Here is a 6,000-nt window from a genome sequence, read left to right on the forward strand (position 1 = left end):
TTGTTTGTTGTGTTCTTAGAAAAGCATAAGGGCTATTCGAAGAGAGTTGTTAGATGAATGCTATAACCATATGGCACTAATTAATTGTTGATTATCAATGGTTTACAAATAGATTTATTGCTAAATGGTTTGTATGCCTGTTAGAATTATGAGACCATAGCATGTTAGGCCTTATAGGATATGTCTGTCTTTGTTGATTCCTTGCACGTGACCAAAATCAACTCAAATATGTTGTTGCCCTTGCTTAGCGGAGTTACTTTTTTGTACTCACGGTTAATACGCTAGGATCTAGAGTTCAGTTACTATAGCGGAGCTCATTATTTTCATACTGCCACCTATGAGTTGGTGTATACTTCATTTAGTAGCCTGGATTGTTTTTTGGTTTCTTATTATATTTTTACCCTTAGTATATCTATGGTTCCTTTTTTTTTTAGCTGGTATGTATTGCAGGCATGCGATCTTCTCCTTTGTGATCGGTTCCATTTGTCTATAACCTGTCTTGAATTTGATCTTGGTACCTTCGTTCCCCGGGTTATCTTCCTCTGTTGAAGGTGAGCCTGTATATAAATATATTACTTATTTATTGATTGCATTATACAAATATGGTTACTTATTTTGTTGGAAGAGGGTTGCTAGATGAATGGTGCAACCATGTATCAGGGATTAGTTGTCCATTACCAATGGTTTACAGATAGATTTGTTGATTAATGGTTTATGTTGTTTATATACCTATTGGAATTATGAGATAATAGCATATTAGGCCCTATAGAATATGTGTGTCTTTGTTCATTCCTTGCATGTGACCAAAATCAGATCATATAAGTTGTTGAGATTCGTTAGCGGAGTTAGTTTTTGTGTCCTCATGGTTAGTAGGCTGCGGTTTGATGTTTGTTTACTGCAGTGGATGCCCTGTTTTCATACTATCATCTATGAGTTGGTGGTTACTTCATTTAGCCATCTACATTGTTTTTTCGTTTGTTACCATATTTTTATCCTGGGTATATGTACGGTTGCTTATTTTTAAATTGATATGTATTGCAAGCCTGCGACCTTCTCCTTTGTCATCAGTTTTATTTGTCTATAAGCTGTCTAGCATTTTGGTTTTCTGGTTTCATAGTTTCTTGCTGATCTTGTTACCTTAGCTCTTCAACTTATCTTTTACTATTCAAGGTGAGCCGTTATATAAATATGATTACTTATTTATTGATTATATTTTTATATTGTTATATATTGTGGCCAGTACCTTTTCCGTGGTTCATTGTTACTATGTTTCAATTTATGTTTCCCCCTTTTTATTTCCCTTTTCTCTTCTATTCTAGGATGTTTGTAGTGGGTGTGTCATATGTTTCTTTATTACAAGCTGCGGTCAGTTGGTGCCAGTCGGTGTCTGCTTATTATTTATGTGAGGTTGCTGATGATGGAGCTGTCCTAGGCGGTGTAGAGATAGAGTTGCTCCCTTTGCATGCACATGTCACTCCTTGCCGTGTATTTTTTTAGAGTTGTCCTCGTATTACTTATATGGCTCCTTATGAGCAGGTAGCATTCCAAGCTATTAGTTTCCTCCAAGATCTCTATGGCTTTTTAGTGCTTGATTACAGCTACCAGGGCTTATTGTACTATAGGAGAGTGGCACAATCAGACATTCGGCTTGCGGCGAGTGCTGCGTATTGGGTCAGCGTTGTTGACCGATTTGTTCATTTTCAGGACATCTTTCCTGAGGGCATGAATGAGTATTGCTAGTTTTCCCTTGCTGAGGTTCCTTCCGGTGGTTTATGGTTTTAGAGATATGTCTTCTATTTGTGCTTGTTTATATCAGTGTGGAAAAATTATTCGACATGTAACTATTTTACTTCCTGTCATTCTCCTTTCCTCTATTACACTTTGTTGTGGTAAGTACTATAGCTATGTATGCAAGGTATGTGGTGCGTGGCTTTATATGTTCTTTCTGATTATTGTTACATGTTGCTCATTCTTAGGTTCCTTTGCCTGTTGTAAATATGTTGTTTGCTTGTCCACCTGTTTTTATCATTGTTTGTTTGGTGTTTTCAAGTTGATAGTGGTTCCCATGATGCCTCGAGTTCCACGTAGGAGGCCAAGTATGTGTCTTGCCTCATATTTTGCTAACTATGTTTTGTGTCTCCTCTTTTTCCCTGCATGAACTTCTATTTATGTGTCTTTTAGTGGGGCTGGGGCAGGCTACGAATAGGAAACGTTGTCTACCTGTCTTTCCCTTCTGATGTGACAATGGAGAATCATCATAAGCGTCGGAAGTTGGATGATCTCCGTTGATTCAAATTGCCAGGTAGTCCTGTTGTAGATTTTCTGGCATTATGGTTGGTGCGATTACCTATTAGGGGTGCTTAATGTGATGATTCCCTTGTTTTCCTCATAGGTCCGATCGAGGGTTGTGTTGTGACTAATCTGTATGCGTGGTTCACATAGGAATATATAGATTACTTAAAAGGTATAGGTACATATATAGGATTGCCCTCAGCCTTTTTTTATCTCGTCATGTGTGATTGTGTCTTACTCTGTTTGCTTCCTTGCCATTTCCACTACGCATAGTCTTATCGTGAGAGATCGTATTTGGCTCTCCTGATTTTCAGTATCAACACTGTCATGCATTCTTCTAGTATCCAAAAATTATCTAGGGATCCTCTACTGGTAGGGGACAAGGCCCGGTTTATAACATATGTTGTAAGAGTGGTAAAATTCGGATTCCACCATTTAAAGAATCGCGTCCCTTTCTTCGAGACCTCTTAAAATTCGATGATCATTCTCGATATAAAAAATTCCTGAAACAAATTCACCAATGCAATTGTTTGTTTGCTTTTACCTCCATGGGTGCTAGAATAGATAATGCTATAAACAAAGGTCAAGGTCCATATGTGTTCCGTATTAATGGACAAATTCATCATCGTATTGGATCTTTACTTCTAGCAGATGGTGAGGCCCCACGATTTGTTGAGCTTTATATTTATGATAGTGAAAACGAGGTGGCAAATAGAATCCATGCTTTAGATCCATATGAAAGGCTAGAAGGTGAATTAGATAAAGAGATTATCGAAGGTTTGTTACAGATGTTGGATGAGCATAATCCTTTAGTCAAAAAAATTATAATGGCAAGGGATCGGTTAAAAGAGTGTGCTGGTGAAATTTGGGCATCAGAATTATTGGCGTTTGTGATGGTGACCCCGTCCAATATAACCTCCCGACATGTGATGAGCTTGCTTTATTAGTGGTTGGCAATTTCTCACTTGATACTTTTAAGCGTGATATAGTGGTCCATTATTTTGATGGTAGCCTTTGTCAAATATCAACACTTCATTCTGCTCTCATGGTCTTACAATATCCACTTTTTTTCCCATACGGTGAACATGGTTTCCAAATACGTGTCCTTATGCTGGTGCTAATCTGACAAGGCCAAATGCTCGGAATAAAATAACAATGCAAGATTACTATCGTTACTGCTTTCTCAATAGAAGAAACCAGCCAAGTCCTTATCTGTGTTATGGTAGATTATCTTCGCAGGCTAAGGTTGATGCTCGAGTTTGCATTAAGAATAGGTTGCAGTGGATTATTGACAATCAGGCTAAGCTTAGAGTAGAACAATTTTAAGGAATAGTCGATGTTGTGGCAAGTGGTTCTATAGAAGGTGATGTTGTAGGTAAACGTACATACCTTCCTGCAAGCCATACTAGGGGTAAATGGTACATGACTCAGCATGATGCGGTTGTGATAACTAGAGTCTATGGTCTTACACATATATATTTTTAACTTTCACGTGTAATCTAAAGTAGCCTGAAATTAGAGGAGATGCTAGGAAATATCAGGTGGTACGCCCTTTGGGCCTATTAATGCAGGTGTGTTGTCTCTTCATTCGTTGTGTTTTTACCCTTTGTCCCCACCTGTCTGTTTCCCTTCCTTCCATCATTCTTATCTAGGTTCCTCTCGTTTCCCTTGTCTTACCTTTTTTTGAACCTGATTTCGTTTACTAGTACTTCACACTGTCGAGTTCCAAAAGCATGGCTTGCCTCATGTGCATATGCTCCTACGGCTCCGCCTCGTAGTATCTACTCCTACGTTGTGCTCATAGTATCCTTCATCAGTGCTGAGATCCTAAATCCAGAGGTTGACCCTCTCGGCTATGCTCTCGTTGCAGAGCATATGATACATGGCCCTTGTGGTGCAGATAACCCAAATTACCTGTGCAGGAAAAATGGTGTTTGCTCTAAAGGCTATGTGAAACCATTCTCTGATGAAACTAGAATCGATGACCAAGGCTTCGCTATGTATAAACGTCCTCAAAGTGGAAAGTATGTTAAGAAAGGAAACATCGACTTAGATAACTGATGGGTAGTACCTTATAACACGACCCTTCTTAAAAAATTCCAGGCTCACATTAATGTTGAATACTGTAACAGGACGCATGTTTCAAAATATTAGTTCAAATATGTGACAAAGGGTTCTGACTGTGCAAAAGTCTACCTTGAGCGAATACGAAAGGGTGAAGATACACCGATCGATGCTGCAACTAGGACTATTAATGAGGTAAAAGAATATCTAGATTATCAATACATTTGTGAGCAAGACGCGTGTTGGCGAGTATTTGACTATGATATACATGTCCATGTTTCGCCTATAGAACAATTGCCTGTTCACTTACCTAGCGAGAATTGGGTTACTTACAAAGACACAGATAATTTGTCTGTAGTCTTAATGAATGAGTGCATGAAACGAACTATGCTAACCGAGTGTTTTTTAGCTAACCAAAAATACCCACAAGAAAATAACTTAACTTATTGTGAGTACCCTACCTTATTTACATGGGATGAAACAGATAGAGTATGAAACGAAAGGCACAATGGTTTTAAGATAGGCCGCCAATATTTTTGTGCACCCTAATGTAGGAGAATAATACTTTTTAACAATGCTATTAATGATTGTGAAAGGTTCAAAGAGCTACGAAGACATTATAACTTATGAGGGAATAGTCTATAGTACATTTAAAGAAACATGTGCATCCCGGGGTCTTTTAGGATATGATACTGAGTGGCTTAGTGCTTTTAATGAAGCCGTTATGTGGGCTTCATCACCTCAGCTTAGACAGTTTTTTGTTACTATGTTGTTGTCTTGTGATGTCAAGGATGAATTTTTGTTTTTTTGAGAAAGTTTGGTTTTATATGGGAGATGACATTCAGCACTGACTAAAACAAACTTTGTGAAACCCAAATTTTGTCCTTCCTTTGCTTGACCTAAGGGACATGGTACTTGATGAGATCTCTATTTTCCTTAATAAACATAGGGTCAATATAAAAGACTATAATTTGCATAGTAAGAACGAAAAAGCTTCGTTGTTTTTCACAAATAGACTTATAGACGATGAGATGTGTTACAACCTACCTAAATTAGAGACGGAATCTGCTTTCTTGTGTAGTCGTTTTAACACAGAACAAATGGAAGCTTTTCGACAAATAGTTAGTTGTGCCTCAGATGAAATTCCTGGGTTTTTCTTTATTTTAGGATTTGGTGGTACCGAAAAAACTTTTCTTTGAAATGCAATTGTGTCATTTTTAAGAGCGAAAGGAAAAATTGTCCTCACTGTGGCATCTTCTGGTGTAGCAGCTTTGCTTTTGCCTGGTGGAAGAACTGCTCATTCTCGGTTTAAGATACCCCTTAATATTGATGATAGTATTGTTTGTGATATTAAGAGGGGCACCATGCTAGCTGAGCTGATCGTTAAGACATCGTTGGTTATTTGGGATGAGGCTCTTATGACCCATAGAAAATGTTTTGAAACACTAGATATAACTCTACGCAATATCATGGGTGGGTAGGATGCCGAGGCAAAAAATCTTGAGTTTGGTGGCAAAGTAATTATGCTTGGTGGTGATCTAAGACAAATTCTTCCTGATATAGAAGATGGTATTAGGTCTGAGATAGTGAATGCGTCAATTACTAATTCTCCATTAAGGTATCATGCGAACGTCTTAAAATTAA

This window comes from Phragmites australis, chromosome 13 (genome assembly GCF_958298935.1).
Source record: "Phragmites australis chromosome 13, lpPhrAust1.1, whole genome shotgun sequence".
In the NCBI taxonomy this organism is placed as follows: Eukaryota; Viridiplantae; Streptophyta; class Magnoliopsida; order Poales; family Poaceae; genus Phragmites; species Phragmites australis.